Here is a 19,071-nt window from a genome sequence, read left to right on the forward strand (position 1 = left end):
CTACGAATCAACCAACCTATTAGCACTTTGATGATCTATCAGCTATAGAAAACAGAATTCTTTGAGCTTCATAAAACACTCTTTACTCATGATCTGTTTTTGAGTTTTGACTTTCTTCAAAAATATACTAAGAGTAAATTAAAAACTCTGAAGGCTACAGAGGACACGCAGCTCTGCAAATTAACTGAGTCAGGGGCCATGTAATGTACCCCATGCTGTGGCATGGTATACAGGCATGTGTTTTCCCACAGAAAATCTCAGGCAAGAATATCGGAGCAATTGGTGAAGGTACCAAACTTTGACCACCAGCTGAGAAGAGGACACCACTCACACTGGAGCATTTCTTCTAGAAGGGAAGAAACAGACTTAAGTTTGTCTCAGGGACAATTATTCAAGACAAAAACATACAAGGCCATTAAAGTGGTGCTGGCCTCAGAGTGCCCATTACAAATTTACCTCCAAACTGTTTTGATGGGAAGTTGGGCTTTTGTCTAAATCTAATGATATTAAGTTTTTAATTATCAGAAAAAAAATCACACATTGAATTGAAAAAAAAAAAAAAAGTTGCTGTTTTTTTAAGTAGACTCATTTTTTTCTCCTGAAAAATGATTTGCTTTGTCCTTTTCCCTTAAACATTCACTAACTGGAATTTCCTACATGCCAACCTATCATGTTCTGCCCACTGCCCACTTACCTTACTAGAGCTGCTGAAGTGCACCTTCAGTCTCAGACAGACTACATAGCAATGGTAACACAACAGAGTGTAAAGATGCATCCTTAGGGTTCCCTGAGCATACAAAACCCAATCCTGATGGAACAGCTTCCTAAAACATAAGGAGAAAAACACATGAAGCTACAGATGGAGTGGTAAGGGGAAACACACCAGTTAGAGGTTGGTTAGTTCTATGCCCTCCTTTACTACACTTAAGAAACAAGTTTACCTAGCTTGGAGGCACCACAGCTGTGTGGTTTACAGATCCTACCCAGGGCACCTATCCTTCTACTAAATGCATGGAAACATGCAAAATTTCTATTCTCCATATTATATGCTGCAGATTTTTTATATATGTAATATATTCCAGTTTTAAACAACTCTGAGATTGCAGATATCTTTTCCAGTACTATCATAATTTGTGCACTATTAAAGCGTACATTTTTATGTGACTGGAAAATTATGTGAAAAGTTTTAAAAATACTTAAGTGACAGAGAAGTTAAAAATCACCATTTCTCTCCCAGAGCTTTTAACACAGATCTTCCAAATATAATTTAATACAGTTTTATTACACTACTTAAGGGTTTTTATGATTTTTAATTATTAAAACTCTACTTCTGAGTAAGTGTCCTTCTGTTGTAACACTGAAGAGAATTTGCATCTAATTGCCAAGATACCAGCGTGTGCTTTAAAACTGAAGAACATTTAAATATTTTAAATAGTGCTTTAATCCTATTAGTTTTGAAAATGATGAAGGTCAACGAAAAAAAGTAAACTAGCAGCAAAGCTCTTATTCAGCAGTGTTTGTCAGGCGGCACACATTCTCTTCCAGCTTTCACCATAGAGGACAACCTAATCACTCCTAAAGTGATCTCTGTTGTGGAGGAAGAAGCAGATGGATGCAGTTTGTGCCTTCACACAGAAACCTTTGATCGCCTTTTATGCACCCCCCCCCCCCCCCCCCCCCCCCCCCCCCCCCCCCCCACCCCCCAAAAAAAAACCAAACAACAACCACAAATAAGACACGAGGAACCATCTGCTTCACCTTCTTCATAAGAGCTTTTTCAATGGTCCAGAATGCACCCAACGACATCCTGCCCATGGATGTTCAGATCGACTAACAGAAAATATACCACAGAAATCAGAAATAAGGAAAGATTTCATTGTGCCACATTTGTCTATCTTACCATGGTGATACACTAAATGCCACCTATACATGGGAAACCTATCAAATAAAAAAGCAGAAAAATGTGACCTAAATAATCTGTGATTAAATTTAACATAAGAGAGAAGAAAAAAAAAAAGTCTGGAAACTCTGAAAAGGACAGAATATCTTAATATCTTTGCAACTGAACATTAAATAATTTATATTTAATAAAGAATGAAAAATGTTATTTAAAATAATTTATGAATATTGTGAATTCTTATGGATTACAAAAACAGGCTAAATAGATGCCATGATTTCTTTTCTGCATGAAGCAGTACAAGCAGTTATTAGTCCTGGAACATAAAATGGTACAATCAGCTTGCAGTATCTTGTAAAGGAAGAGTTGCTACAAAATACGATAGGAAAGCACACATTACAAAATACAATGAAGATATCAGCCTGTCTGCATGGTCACTCAGGAAGAAACCACATGCTACAGACAAGTAGGAAGACTTCATAGGAATCCGGGCCCTAACAAACTAATGTAAACCTTGTTCTCATATGAAAATGATGGTGAGATTTCACTGCTATCTCAATACTGACATTTTTAACATAGAAAGTCAAAGCAAGAATCATTTGAAAAAAAAACACTGTGCCAAATGAAGTTTAATCTCACCTCTTATATTTCGGTACTAACCATGCAAGTAATCATGAATTGTCTCCAAATTGGTTCCTTGACTGAACCCAATGCAGATTAAGATGTGGGCAGCTCAAAGCCAAGAACAACTATTTTTGTCATTTTCTTTAATTGTGGACACCTCATTCAGTTTAAACCCCTGGCAGCCTATTAAATCATTCTTCTACAGAAGAAAAACAGCATAAACAGCCAAAATTCTACTTTACACTGAAGAGAAAACAAAAAAGGAATTATATTACCCTCCTACCACATATTGCCTTTCTGTCCCAGGTGCATTGTTAGTTGTTTTTGTGGGGTTTTTTTTGTTTGTTACTTTTTTGTTTGTTTGTTTTTGAATATTGTAGGTTCTATCAGAGAACTACGTCTGACATGCTAGAAAAACTTGTAATGAAGTTATCATGCTAACCGACAGTGAATCACAGCTGACAGAGATGGCCAACAGCTCTTTGTTTCCATTACTTGTCCACATTTGACAAAATAGATGTACGCTATTGCATATACACATATCATAATGCGTTTCTCTAATCTGTACACGTATATACATATGCATATATCTTATATAAGATTTCCTAATTTAGCACTGATCTCTAATAGCATTTTAGCACAGTAACCTACATTGTAGCTTGCTGCTATTTTTAACCGTTGCATGGCAATCAGTAAAAACATATAGGACGAATCAGAATGTGATTCTTAATATAACCGTTGTGATGCTTTTAGCCAAAGAAAAATTAGTTTATAAAATCACATTTTACAACTCTGGAGATTTTTCCTGGAAAACTGAGTAAAGACTTCAGCGACTTATTACACTAACACCTCTCTCTTCTGTGCTAACACTTACAAAGTTTCAGTTAGCTCCACTCTTTTGTTTTAGAACAAGCACCAAGAAACCAAATAATCCCTGACACCATCAAGATCAGAAAGTACTAGGGACTTCACAGGTAGTTCTCGAACAGGACACAATAATAGCATCCTGTGCAGATCCATTGCTCCTCAGAGAGCTGTTCAGTGCTGGGCATGTAGTTGACTTTAAAGAATTCTTCAAATTCATTTTACAACTTCATAAGGCCAACGCAACTCTTCAAAAGAGTTGTAGTATGTTCAAACACTATAAGAGGTAGATGCTGGCCACATTCCTGTCTCCCTGATCAAGCAGATAAGTCATAACTATATGAAATGCAAAACTCAAGAGTTACTGAGAACTCTGTACAACACCAAGACACTCACATGAAAGCTCCTAGTTCAAACAAAGTAGAATAGGAAAGGGAGGTTACCAGGAGAGTATCCTGAAGTACTTGTCTCATGATATGCATATGATATTCCCTTTCAAATAAGGAAGCATCAACAACATTCTGGTACAGTCTTGAAAAAAGCCTTCCCATAAATGGTGTTTTTTTGGAAAAACAAATGAAACATTTTCCAGTTCTTTCCACCACTCACCCAGTCTTTCTTACTCTTTGGCAGATATCGCCAAGAAATAGCATACAAAACAGAAAAATGTTGATTTTCCATGTTCTACCTCAGTCTGATTTAGCATAATGCTGCAGTATTTTTGTGACTTTTATATCTCCAATCACTTGATTACTGAATTGCATCATTGCTGAACCCCAGCCCATAAAAAAATGAGGGAACACAATGACAGTCAGCCAAAACATCACAAACAGCTGCTTGTCTAGACATATTAGTAGTGTCCTGAAACCTTGGCGGCCTAGTAATATAATCTAAAAAAATTTGCACCACTATTCTTGAAATGTTTTATTGTGATTATGTAAATCTACTCATTTATTTTCACTGGAAAGCATAAAAATGCGGACATAAGAAATCATGAATAATTTCTCCCTTGTTTCCTAGCTAGCACTATGATCCAAAAGGTCTTTGCAAGCTTTTTCCTCCAATCAAAGGCTCCTAAGAATAGCATATTCTTGTCATAACACGAAGGGTCAAATTATTAACAGTGATACCATATAATTATTTTCTTTCTGTTGTAGGTCTTTATTTTGCTCTGGCAATTATTTGTTTATAAGACGTTAAGTTATTTGAAAGGCCTCTGATTTAATCAGAAAAGAGTCCCGTCGTGGTAAACAAAGAAAAAGTAACTTTTTGTTTAAATTCCCAGTTGAATTTATCATGTTGTTTGTTTGCTTATTCTCATTCCTAATTAGAAATAGATGGTTTTCTTCAATTAAAATGTGCACGCAAACTCTGCGAAGTATGTAACAGATTGCCACCAATGGCACAAGGTATTGACAGCCTCCTCTGCACTCAAAGTTATTGGTTCCCTCAGCTTGTGAAGAAAAATAAATTAGAAAAAGGAAAGCAGAAAGTGGTCTCTGATGTGCTTTAGCCATTGAAGACACCTGCAGTCTGAAAAAAAGAGAAGAAATTGTAGAACTGTGGGTCTGAACTTTGTTACTTTCTTCCCAAGGCCTTGTTTGTATGCTATTTAAGTCAGAATTACCTTGGCTTGTCAGTGATCCAAACTGCAACTTTTCCTGATTTTGATTTGATTGCACCTTTGAAAACCTGGGCATCTTTGAAAACAGATCTACACCAATGGTTTCCAAGTTTAAAGAGTATTTAATGGCTAGAGTTATTCTGACTATCTTGGCTGCTCGGACGTTTTCAAGATGAATGCAGGGGTAATAATTTGACCGCTTGTTTTTGTCACTTTAATATTTGGCATTTCTGTGGCCTAAAAAGGCTAGGGAAATCATTTAAAAACTAATGAAGAGCTATTTACCTCCTAAATCTTCTTCCCTTGAGTAATGAAATAATTACCCTCCCATAATCATGGAAATATTCAACTTGAATCTTAAATTGAGATGTTGTGAAAAGTGGTAGTGATGTTACATAGGTGATCACCATGGTAACATTTGGAAACTGCACTGTTGTCAAGCCAGGAACGTAGTTTTGCTTTTCCCATAAGAACAGTATAAGAGACTACAGCTGAACCCTTCCAAGATCCCAGAACATAAGTAAATATAAACATTTATCTGCCTTATCCAGGGGGACAAACGCTTTGAATCAACAGCAACAGAACAAAAAACCCACAACTCGACCCACCAGTCTCCCATCCATAGAGTGAATTGTTAGTAATGTGATACTGTTGTTTCTTAGCTTTTTTTTTTCCTTCTTTCTTTCTTTCCTTTGTTTTTGGGGAGGAGATGTGGGGTGGGAGGCAGAGATGTGTTAAATCTCTGTACAGTAGCTCAACAAACCCCAAAGGGACTATGCAGTAGGACAGTGGGGAGAAATAGAAGATTCATATACACAATTTACATAATTATACATCCTACTAAATGTTAGAGCCGTTACCTACCTTTCAAAAGGTGGCTACTTTACAAAAACAGTCCTTCCATTTTGCTTGAATTTCTGATTTCTCACGCAATGTAACTTTTTATACTAATAGTGGTCACTGTATCCAAAGCTAGTTCAGCTCAGGTAACTCTGTCCAAGTACCCCAAGCATGAGCCTCACAGACAGGGAAGGGACAGATGAGCAAAGCTTAGAAAGTTGTTTTCAACAAGTCTGAGAGGTATGATGAGAGATCATTCATTGAATATATGTCCCTTTCAGAGAAGGTGCTAGATTTTGCTTAAACATATTGCATAAAACATACAGGACAGTACAGAAAAAAAATGGAACTTTTAACAGTGTTTTCACAGAAACCAGATGAAAAACTGTGCTTTGAAATAATCCACAACAAATAAGTGAGGAGAGGTTCTGCATGAAAACTGAAGGACCCAGAAGTTTCCTATCCCATAGATACCATGAATTTTCCTTACAGTTGCCTGTCTGCCTACATGCTGTGTGGTGTGAAGCACATGACCCTTCCAAGGGGAGACTAATTATCTGAGATACTAATTTTACATTAAGCACAATAGAGAAAATGAACTGTCAATGATGAGTAACTAGTGCTGTGGAGATGGTAGACAAGATGTCCAAACTACATTGACTGTTCATGGCTGAGAGTCATAGGGCTGCAGAAAAGAGAAGGCACTATCAGTAAATGGGGGAAAAAAAAAAAAAAAAAAAAAATGCAGATCAGAAAGTAGGAGATCTTGAGAAACGATGTATAATTCTAGCAAATTACTGGGAAGTAGAAAATTAAATCCTCCTGAAAAGGACATTCTACTGCAGAATTAACATACCTGAAGAACATTCAGATTCACTCATTGGAGAGTACAAAGAAATCTCTTTGCTGCAATAAAGCAGCAAGCAGCAGGTGATGTGAGAACAGTAACAAAGGCAACATATATCCAGCCTCTGAAACAGTTCTGTTTCCCTTGAGCTAACAAGATGAGCTATGGACTGCTACTGCTTGTCTTCCATTGTGCACACTGAAGTTCAATCTCCTAAACATGGCCTTTTTTTTTTTTTTAAATCTGAATTACTTAAAAATGTTACAGCATGTGAACTCCAGCATGAACACAAGAGGACTGGCCACAGCTGATCACTAACAATATCAAGCCTGGGCTGGGACTGGTGCAATGCCATCACATGGCCATAAGCTCCCTGCTACCCAGCAGTTAGATTGAGTGGACCACTGAAGAAGGCAGCCAAATGGGAGCAGATCTCACACCACACAACCACATAGCGCAGAAAAGGAAGACTGAGATAACACAGAAGGAACTGGGGCTCAAGATCACACTGATAAATGTAGAGAGATGCTGAGGCAGAAACAGCATGTGGTATCAAGTGAAAAATACCTGCTTTAGTCAAGTACAGACAAGGACAACTTACAGACTTTTAGACTTTGAAAGAGATCAGTGCAGCGTTAGACTCTGAGCAGCATTTCTTTCTTCTGTGGACAGCGGGAACACATGGCTAGTGCATGATTACCTATGGTTCACTCTTATAGACTTTATAAGCTCTAAGATGCCTCTTTATTCCCAAAGAGCCTGGAATAACCATTTTAACAGATGACACATTCATAGTAGGCTATGGTCATGTGAAAGATACAGCAGACTTCTTCCCCAAAAGAAGTTCTGTGTCAAACATGCTTTTCATGACTCTGTTATCCAAGCCATTTTAAACGTGCATTTCAGTCTGTGGTCAGTTGATCTTCAAAAGAGCCCTTCCATTTTCATAACCATAATACTTACAAGAAGTAGACCTGTTTGTCTCCCTCCCTTGAACAGGATCGTAGGGGTTATCCATTCATAACCCATACCCAGAGCTGTTTCTCCTGGATGTTCCTGGTTCTGGTCAGGAGACCGAGGAAGGCTCAGCATTCCAAGTAGTTCATCCCCCTCATACTCTGTCAGTAAATCTGGGGAGACAAGAAACGTCTCTTTCAAAAGAAAAGTTTCAGCTTTTTGCCAAAGAATACACAGTTTAGGAAAATGGGTCCAAAGCACAGAAGAGTATTATCTAAATATTTCATTACCTCAGTGTAACCGCTTTATTCCAAATGAAGAGGGATCCAGCTCATTTGTGCCTCTCCTGGAAGACATAACTTTATTGCTTATAGTAATGTGCCTTTGCCTGTGTCTGATTCAACTTGCTGACAAAGCCTTATTCCCATTGATCTGAAGTTTAAGACTGAGAAAAATACGTCTAGGCCAGGTAAAGATTTTTTTTTTTTAGATCAGGTGAATGCAGTCCACACATGTATTCACTAATTAATATCTTCTGTATCACACCCTCCAGGAGCATCAGTACTGCCTATGGCAGAATATTCCATCTCTGCTTCTTTTTTCTCTACCCCCTTGTTTCTTTTAAAATCTCTTAGATCAACTCTGTTCTGTGTAATAGGTAATTAAGGTCATCGGATTTTATTTTAAAAAGTAAAAGGTAGTACGCTTCTTTTACACTAGTTAGAGCCATCTTAGAGTTCAGATTTTATTTAACGAATGCTTTATAAGCTAAATGATTTACAGGATACAGTTCCACACATATATCAGACTTCACACATCCATCACTCCAAGGCACACCCTTCTGGAGAAAAGGTTTCTGTCTGGATATTGGAGCATTAAACTTGCCATTCATTTTCTGTTTTTTTGGTTTGGGCCATTAGCTTATATAGGCAAGAAATCTGTATCTGGTTGGGGGCCATTTACACAATAAGAGGGTGGACCCTGTAGAAGGCGAAGCAGGTGAGAAAGAAATGTTAGTCATTTATTTATTTCATTTGCTTCCAAACTGTGGTTTGGAAAAATCAAGACCACCATCTCATTTCCTGCAAAACTCTTACCTTGTCAGTTCTCTCTCAATAGTTTGCAAATGTTCATAAACCCAGTGCCTCATTCTTAACTGGGAATGAGTTCCCCAACTCTCAGTTCTGTGGCAATTCAATGATTAAATTTTATATATTCCAGTGCCTTTTCAGCAACTGAAATAAATCTGAATCTTCTATAAATTCTTTACTTTTCCTACTTTTTGAACACAATCAGTACCATTACCTAGATGTGGGTAAGTTCATTTACTTCAGTAGTTCCTATAACTATCTGTTCATACAATGAGATTTTTTAATCAACCAGCCCATGATGTACCAAGGAGAAAGTTCACCCACCCAGTTGATTTGAAAACATCTGAATTTTGCATTTACTATACAACCTTACCTTTACCTGCTGGTGCTGATATTAGCCACTTTATGGCAATTGACCTTTTAATTGAAATCTGACACAAAAGACATAAAACACTCAAATCCTTCCAGTCTCACCCTCCAACAGCCTTTCCTCTCTCTCAAATAACTTCTCTGATTTATACGCCTGCAGCTGGCCTTAGCAAGCTAACCTAGTTTCCTATTTGTGTGATCTTCCTTTTCATGTTTGATGTGAAGAGCTCTTGATTTAGCTAACTCAGGCTCTTACTGTACTTCCTATCTTTTGTCTTCAATGCAAAAATTTCCAGTGCCCTTCATAGAATCATGTTAAGGAACTGCCATGTCTCTTATTATCTTTTCACTTGGATCAGCTTCCCAAAAATCTAACCTCCATTGTGTTCACAGCAGATGTCCTGACAAGGACATCAAGGATCACAAACAAAAACAACAACAACATAGCTGGCAGTATATAGAATAAATGATGGTATACATTACTACTTATGTAAGTAATGTATATGTATTATATGTATAAATGTGTATATATATACGGTAGTACTATAAAAGTCAGTTTCTAGTACTACACATATACATCAGTAACTGTCTGGAATTTAACTGGTGACAAACACTCTTTACTCAGGAATTGCCTAGGACTCTTTGGGTATATCCACATTCTTCCACATCTTCTAGACAACAGAGTTTCTTCAAACTATCTTAAACTGATTGATAAAGAACTCATTGGCAATCAAAGACCTCAAATAGCCACTAATCATGACCTCCAGTAAAAATAATATACAGATACCTACAGGTGATAACTACGCTACTTTATTTTCTTTAGATTCAAGTGATTCCAGTCTCCTCCCTTGAGTATTCCTGCATTCAACCCATTCATCTGTTTTCCTTGAAGTCATTCTGGTCAATATTGTGATCTTTGGTGTTCCCAAGATTTCTAAGAGCTGGTGGTATCTTTTAGCATTTCATCAAAAACAACAGTACAGAGAGCAATAAGTGTGGCACGCTACAAGACTAGAGCATGTCAGTCTCTTAGATCTGCATCCAGTGGGTTTTGCTGTTGTTGTTTTTTTCTCTCTCTCTTAAAAGTTTTATTCAACTGTTTTTGATGGAGGTACTTTGAAGTGATCCCTAGCTCATAACTTGCAGTAAAACTTCTTTTAGAGCAAACATGAAAGTGTGAGGATTTTCAATGCATAATACAATCCAAGAACAAAAGTCTGACCGATAATAGTTATTTTAAAAACAAGAAGGGCCAACACTTAATACTCAATCTATAAAGACTTCGGCATAGAAATTGGAATAGAATTAAACTACCTCAACATTTTAAAATAATCTAACTAATTTAAGATCACGTACACCACTTGTGCTCTTGTTGTTTAGTTACCTTTGAAAATCCCTCTGTACTATCAAGTTATTAGTGCTCCCTGTCTGTAACACTACCAATATAAAAGCATTGCTTGTTTGAAATAGGGTTGCTGTTTTCATGCAGATTAGTAAGCACTTTTCCCCCATAAAAATGATTAATTTACAATGTTTAGAAAGTTTACATTCTGGACCAGCCAAGATAAATCACTCACACAAAATCATAATGAAATTCAGTCAGCAAATCTTTAGTAAATATTCTTTGAAGTGCTAAAAATGAGAAAGCTGGCATTTTTTATTCTTTCCCCCCTCAAACTCATAAGAGAACAATACCTGGCATATACCAAGTTTTTCCTAAAACACCTTTTTCAAAGAGTTCACAGGGTAAACGTAATTTAAAAAGACTTTGATCACGAGTGATTGTTGACAATGAGCTAACAAAAATATTCAGTACTTCAACTACTTGGAGTTCAAGACCTAAAATGATTTCACCCAGCCGACATCTTAACATCAAGTTAAAGCTAGAAAAGAGAATAAGCTACAGATATAAATACAATAACATAAGCTATTGCCTGTTCCACAATTTGCAAATGATCAAATAACACAAATATCTGTATTGCTCCCAAACTCATGATTATAAACAACTTGCTCTTCTAATTATCTGTAATAATATACATGTACTCAAACCCCTCTTGGAATGCAGCTGATGTTCTCAACATGCAACATCATTTATATCAACAGTAAAAGTTGAGATGTGTTTGATGGGGCAGTTTATCCCAAACCTCACATTCTGGCCAGGAAAAGGAACAGGACATAACTGAGCATACCTAGACAGCACCCAAAAACTAACCTTGACTCAGAGTAACAGTTTATCTACCTTTTTCTCTTTCTTCTGAAAAGACAAAGGTGGGTAAAAAAGATACTTGACTATAACCAAAAAGGTCTATTGAGCTAAAGGAATGGACCCAGATTTACTTGTACAGTTTTATTTGATCCCCACTGGGAGGAAATAAAAATAAATAAATCAATAAATAAAACAATCCAGTATATATCCTCCTCATAATTAGAGAAGGGCAGGAAAAGAGAGGATTCTCGTTTGTCTCTGTTGCTAAGTGACGTATAACTGAATATTACACTGCAAAATGCATACCAAAATATGGTGCACAGTAACATGTAAAGCAGCAGTGTAAAAATTAAATCAAAGGCTATTAATTGACTCCAGGTATTACACATAATCCACACTTTTCCAAAACTATCTAAAATCTGCATGCGATGCTACAGGCAAATGTAAGGTCACTCTTCCTAGTTTTCCTGCCATAATGAGACTCATACTCTAGTTGCCACTGGTCCAATGAAACCACGGGAATCTGTGCTAAGGAAGAGAAACACAACAGCAAAGTTGCTATAATTAACTCTGTTAGTCCACCTTACAGATGCTGAATTAGAAAAAACTTGGCAATTACTGTACCCTAAACATGCCTGGCAAATGACTAGAATACAGCTATCCACTGCAAACAGAGGAGGAAAAGAGCTCTGGGGAGGGATACACAGGCGTCTGGGGTCACCAGGGAAAACAAAAACTCTGTAGCGCTGTTTCTTTGCCATAAGCAGTCTTGTGAGAAGTCTTTGTTTTATTTTTTTTACAGCCTGGGCCAATAATAGAAAATTTTAGATGGCTGTCTGAAGACTAAAGAAGGCCATTATTCATTTACACCAGTTGTCACTTTAATACAGGATTATTATTTTTGGCTAATTTTATTGACACAAGCAACTTGTAACAACTCCCGTGTAAAAGAGTGACATGTAGTATTTGAATTCATGATGCCACAAACCGTTAATTGAAACAGTAACAATCTACTAGCTTACAGCAATAACTGGCAGAAATATGACACTTACTAAATTCAGTGACCTAATAACGTTTGGAACGAACAGCACGGTCAAAAAGAATAAGGCTGAAGACAAGAGTGGTTCAAACTGCAGTGGGAGAGCTGAAAATTTCCTCGTTTCTTGTGCAGAAATTAGTTGGCAATGGGGAGCTCGCTTATGCTATGCACATTACACCAAGCTTCAATGCTTCAGCTGCACAAGCCAGAAAGAGCAAAGACTGGAAAGTAACCTCTGCCAATATCGTGTCTCTATCATCCCATTTATACCATTTATAGGAGATCTATATAAGCACCTGTTATAGATCTTCCAGACAATGGGGTCTTAAAAGACTGATGGTTCAGACTCACATGCCACCACTTCATGAGAAAATTCTTTAAGAGCTTCTTCCTTTAAGAGCTGGATTCTGAGAAGTCTGTTTACTGAGCAAGTGCAGATACACAATCTCCTTGATATTAACAGAAGAAATTCATATACTGAGCTACTTCTCAGGGTTAATAAAATCCAGCCCTCGATAATTAGCATTAATACTTCAAGTTACGCAGTTTCATATGGTTTAACTGTCTATTTTGCTGTAGTCAGACATCACTGTTTGCATGTAGATGTAATTAAATCCTTACTGAAAAGGAGAAATGCACTGTGAGGCTGCATGTGAGTTCTGAGAAAAATAAATTAATTACAAATCAGATTTTTGGGGGACTAATCAAAGCAATTCAAATTACAGAAGTATTCTAAGTGAAACAAAGCACAAGAAAATATCAGGAGGATTTCGTTGCACAATCTACATATGGGAAAATAATATTTGGGAATAAAATTGTCTATGCAGTGTTATGGATGATTTATCTTCAGTTCTGTAGAGTTTGAATATTTCTCTTTTTGAGTAGACATCATTTGAAGCCCCATGGACAAATGACTCTCACAGAACTGGACAAAGATGACAGATTCTTTACTAAGTATTTTCAGAATTTCTCAGATACTGTTTCTAGTCTTCATGTTTTTATTTACGGAAACAAGCTTTGATCGACTGCTTGACTGAGGACTTTCTTGGACAAGTTCCACTTGATATCCTTAATCTTTTTATTCTGGGGTCTCCAGGAAACAAACCGGTGCCTTATGCTATTCTTTTCCAAGCCTTACAACTCTGTATCTCTATATGACATGAAAGACTCCAGATCTAAAGAAAATCAAGACCACATGACTGAAGCGCTAGTCAAATGTGTGTAGATCTAGGATCCAACACTCTAAGGTTAATGCCTCCGTGTTGAAAGCGTGTAATCATCCTGAACTATCTTCTTTGTTTTATTTCATGTTTTTGTCTTGTTTTGTTTTTTTAAAGAATGACACACACAAAAAAATCCAACACAACTGAGTCTAATTTTATGTGCTTGGGAGTAGCTATCTAAGCTTCAGGCAATACAAACACTGCTATTACTGGGGAGTAAAAGCTCTGCATAATTAACAAACATCATCAGCCTTACAGTTCCTGTAGAATGTAGTAAGTTCCTTGCCTGAAGGCTGCTCTCAGCCTAGTAAGTCTGTTTACCCTGTCCAAGATTAGATTAGTTTAATTATTATGAAAAAGACTGCTAAGATCTTACAGCCTAATTATGCAAATGTTTCTAAATGTTCACAAAAGTAATTTATTTATTTGGAGATAAATGAATCTGTTTTGTCATAAACCAGATTGCAGTCCTGGCAATGTACAAGCAGGGTTATGTGCCCTTAGGCGTATCTTTCACCACAAATGTCAGTGGGACCCCTGGATTACAACATTTATAAATACATAAATGGTTTTTAGCAGGTTTTTATTGTTTTTGTAAATTATTGTAATCCCAGAAACAACTATCACAGGTTTAATACTCACCAACCTTGTTATGAAAACAGAGTTTCTCAGCAGCAGCATTTAAAAGATGCTAACAGCTAAAACTTTCCTGGTAGACCTATTAAGCTGCACCTGTTTTATTATGCTTTGGAATCAATATCTTCAGAAGAGTTCCCTCCTCCTAATACAGACTCTTGCTACAAAAATAACCTGAAACAGTAAAGTTATTATTCTAAATAAGTTGGCAGCATTCAAGGCAGACAGTGCTAAGCATATCTGGAAGCAACTCCTCTTTACATTAGAAATTCTGTAGGTTTTTCTTCTAAGATTTAATTCTTCATCTACATGTAATTACATGACAACACATGAAATAGATGCAGAAAAACAATTCTATATTTAGCTACTGTTCTAGTTTCATCACTATTATAATGGAGATAAACCCTAGGCAGCACATTGCTGCCCTCTGTGAACTCATGCACATTCAAAGCAGAATATCTTTTGGAACAGTAGAAACTTCAAATCTGGTCTTGACCACAGTGAAAGCTGTAGAGCTTAACACATTTTATAGCTATGTAATATGAAGCAGGACATAAGCCCAATAAAAGACTGTCCTTTAAAGAGTCGGACCTTTTCATAATGAGACAGTTTATCTGCAGGCTTGTGATACTTTACATACCACAGAGCATTCACTCTGCCTCTCAGTCGCATCATCTTCTGAGGGAATTAACATGCACCTTTAAAACTCAAAACAAGAAAAGTTTAGCTGCATGTTAATAGCAAAGCAGGTGGAACAGAATTCACAGCTCTATTTAACTGGGACACTTGAGGCCGTGTTTATTTAAACCGTAAAGTCAATTTGATGTGGTAATGCCTTCTGCTATCAAAGATTGTTTTCTATTTGAGACAATACCAGGGCATTTAACTGGAAACATATAGTATTAAAAGCAACACAGTGACTTCTTGTTTTGTTTATAAATTAACCATTCTTTAAGTAATCAGGGAAACAGCTCTATATGGGGACACCTACAGTTCTCCTCTGTATGGAGGATGCGAGCAATGATTTTATCTGGCTGCTATGACATCACGGTTATCATGGATATTCAAGATATTAGAAGCTGCTTGCTGTCAGTTAAATGATCACATCTCAAGTGCACCTGCTTTATAATTATTCATTTGGAGCAGGATCATTAACATATTCCTTTAGTCATTTACAGGCAATTTGACTCTACAGTAATGATTTTTCCCCTCTTTGTAACAAATTAATGATATATATATAAATACATGAGTACAAATGAAATTCATACAATTCATATTGTAATTAGCACATACCAAAAGTCCAAAGGCTGCCTAACTGCATTTTCCCTCTGGTAGACAGCTATTCTGCAATCATTTCACAGCTACAACACTATAGATGACTCTTTCAAAAGAAAGATGTCTGTCAATGTTCTCTTCTTTCAGTGATGACAACTTAGTAGTCAGGTTAGCAGCTGACACCTTGGAAACAAATTTTTCTCTCCAAGCTCAAGAGTTTATGTGATGAAAGTAAAAGAGCTAAGAAACTGGATACTCATTACCTCTATTTATTCTGCAGCATAATTAACAAAGGTGTTTGTCTGATATCTCCTGTAATGGCCTCGACCAGGTTTCAGGTAGATTTCTTCATGGCTACACAACTTCTCAATTATCTGATGATTCTCCAAGCATATACAAACACACAGGAGCAAGTCCAAGCTCTTATAGTACACCTTAAACAATAATAATTCATCTTTGGGTTTTCCACAGCTCATAAGCTGACAGAACTTCCCTAAAACCTCCATCATTAGCGCAAGATAGTCCTGGTTTCACCTTGGCTTATATGCAAGGCTCTTTATGGCAAACATTATTGCTGGGCTGTAGGATGCTGTAAGACTGTTAGAAAACTGCACTGCAAGGTCACTTTGGCCTAAAGAATCTCTTTTCTGTAACATCTGAGATTCAATAATGCCTACTCCAGGCAACATCTTTTCCTTAAAAGCTGTGGTAGACTATAAAAACAGCAGAGCTTTCACAGATCATTTCTGTGTATTACTTCCTCTTAGCATGTTGTTGGATTTCTATAGAGGCAGACAGTGAGGAACATGGGAATCAAGTTCCCATGTTAATTACACAAAAAGAAAGGCATCACTGCTCACTGAACTATTGGGCAAAAGTACACTTCTTGGGAATGCCTGCATCGTCTCCAGCAGCCCTGACTGTTACACTGACAAGAGGACAGCCAGCAGAACTTCAGCAGAAACAGGGAGAAGGGAAACAGATCCATGTGAACATTTCTTCTTTTAAATGGCCATCTAAAATTATTCAGAAAACACGCACCAGGTCGGGAAGATTCTTTCCATAACTATTCTTCAGGAGCAACCTGGGCACATGCAAAAAAGATATCTATAGATAAGGAAAAAAAGCAAAAAAAAAGATTTCTAGCTTCCTTCCTGGTGATGTTAGAGGGCTACTAAGGATGCTAGAAAAGCCCTGGGTGAGAACTACAGGAGTGCTCTGCCACTGCTGAGCAATCCCTCTCAAACAAGTCTGTCAGAGGGACCCAAAGTGCCCTTACTAAGAGCAGCTGCATGTGAGCACAGGGGACTTCGAGGCAGCAGTTTATAGCTCTAAGCATCAGAACACAGACCACGACATTCTGGATGATACACATGATGCAAAGAAACTCCTGGATGTGTTTGAAATTATTTCTGTGTCAGATTTCTAACTGGGAATCTTGTCCTCAAAACATCAGCATTTTTCTCCATTTAGTTCTGCTGGGTCAAGATACCAGTCAGTGAGATGGTGAACTGAGAGCATTCAAGAAACTTTGTCACATGATGCAAACATCCCTGAGCTTTCATGACCTGTTTCCCTAGGTATCCTGAGGAAATTACATTGCCCTGTATAGAACAAAAGCCTTACAAAACTAATAATTTGCTGTATGGTTATCACATTGTCTGGTTACAATGCGTCAATTTGACAGGTGCATAAAAAATTAAATCAACATATTTACTAATGTCATCAGAGGGCGAAGGCAGCAGCATTATTAAAAATGTTACAGAAAGCTGAAGAATACTAATTACCAAATGACATACCAGTCATAAAAATGAAGCAGAAAGACACTGTGATGGAAGCAAAAAGAGGGTGGACTCCATGTGGCTTTTTTTTTCAGGTGATATACTACTCATGCTCAATCTCACCATATAACAATACCCACTGTGCAGGATATGTATCATTCCCATGTATCACTTAGAAATGGAGATTCAAAAAGACTGCTGAAACCCTTGAATATTGCACTCACTCTATCAGGATAATTTACTGTTTTTAATATACAACTAAGATGCTACAGAAAACGAAACATTGGATTATAATTTATTTTACATCACTGGAAGACGCTTCCTCAAATGATGTATTCTGCATTATTGAAAACTGAGCACTTGCCCTCCCTATTTTCCTGGTACAGCTCATGTCACCATCACCAGACCAGACAACTCTGCTCTGCATCCTTTTCTCCAGACCCAACGTCTGTGGTGTGGCATGGCAAGATTTCACCTCTACCAAACTGAAATCTGACATCTCTCCAGCTCTTAGGATCTGCACTGCACATCCCTGCATACCAGACATGGTTAGTTAATCCCCAGCCAATAAAGGACTGACTCTTCAGGAGATTTATCCTGCTTTGCATCACAACAACAGGTTAAAGCAATTCACAAACAGAAGAAAGCATCTGATATTCTTCCACCTCGTGAAAACATCAGTACCAACATAAACAGCCAAAGGAGAGTACCATACATATATTCTCCTACCTCACACAGCCCTGCCCAGCTTTGGATGGAGAGCAAGTCTTCAGCTTATAATGCCTTGGTGCTGTAATTCTTCCTTCAGTCTGAGCTGCTCTCTTTCTCTTCCCCTCTTTATTACCCCTCTCTACATCCCTTTCTCTTTCCTCAGGACAGAACTGCCCCTGAACATGGAATAAGTTCTGGAAAGAGAGATCCACTTCATTCTGGATTGCTTTTGTGAAAATTTAAAGCTGTGTATCTGAAGTTATCTTCCCTGTGCCAGCACTTTCCCTTTCCTTCTTCTAACTTTAAAGACCATTTTAAAGCCTTGACATAAAGCTGCATTCACTTGGGTAGCAATATGCAAGTTTGAAGAAACCCACAATACACATCAGAATAATGCAGAGAGCTCATCACGACTCATTCTTACTTTCTTGGCATTCACTGAAAGCAGTTTTAGATTCGTGAACTGCATGATATTACTGAACAGTGCCTGAGTGCCTTTTCTGGGGGACAAGACTTATACAGCCAAATCTCAGACCTCTATTCAGAGCCAGAGCTGGATCCTCCCAGGTGCTTCCCAGCCTGCCCAGCACCAGCCTGAGCAGCAGGCATCCCATTAAGTCCTCTTTTAAGCCTTCCTGAGCCTCCATAGCCACAGAACCAGAGGTTGTTGCCCCTTTATAACCTGGCAAAACAAAGAGAGATGGACCTTATTTGCTCTAGATTACTGTACTGCTGAGTGTGGAAGTGAGGCAGAGACTACTTTTCCACTCATCTTTGCTATATTTCTGCTTGGACCAGCTACTGGTTCAACAACTGAAAACACACTACAGTTAAAGTTATCTTTAAGACATTAATGTTTGCCAGAAGTTCAGGTACCTTGACTCCTAATAAAGTAAGGAAATATTACAGCATCTGTATGTTATATAGGCTAATAAGTAGATTTAAATCAAACATTACACCATTTTTCAACTTTGACTGCTCGAGAAAAAGAATAAAAACAAAGCAAAAGCAGGCTACACAGTACTTTACACTTAGAATACATTTGTTTCATTTTACTGAGGCTTTCTATATCACTCATCACAGAGGT

The 19,071-nt window shown here is 37.5% G+C and overlaps 1 long non-coding RNA gene across 2 annotated transcripts in view; it reads right to left on the reverse strand.

Moving 5' to 3' along the window:
• LOC107318113 overlaps window positions 1-19,071 on the reverse strand; it is a 51,761-nt gene that overhangs the window by 6,156 nt on the left and 26,534 nt on the right. For both annotated transcript variants that reach the window (XR_004308444.1, XR_004308445.1), the window contains exons 3-5: window positions 7,944-7,999; window positions 7,660-7,826; window positions 695-824 (exon numbers count right to left, since the gene is read on the reverse strand). This is a non-coding gene — a long non-coding RNA (uncharacterized LOC107318113). The remainder of the gene's footprint in view (window positions 1-694; window positions 825-7,659; window positions 7,827-7,943; window positions 8,000-19,071) is intronic.

This window comes from Coturnix japonica, chromosome 9 (genome assembly GCF_001577835.2).
Source record: "Coturnix japonica isolate 7356 chromosome 9, Coturnix japonica 2.1, whole genome shotgun sequence".
Lineage (NCBI taxonomy): Eukaryota > Metazoa > Chordata > Aves > Galliformes > Phasianidae > Coturnix > Coturnix japonica.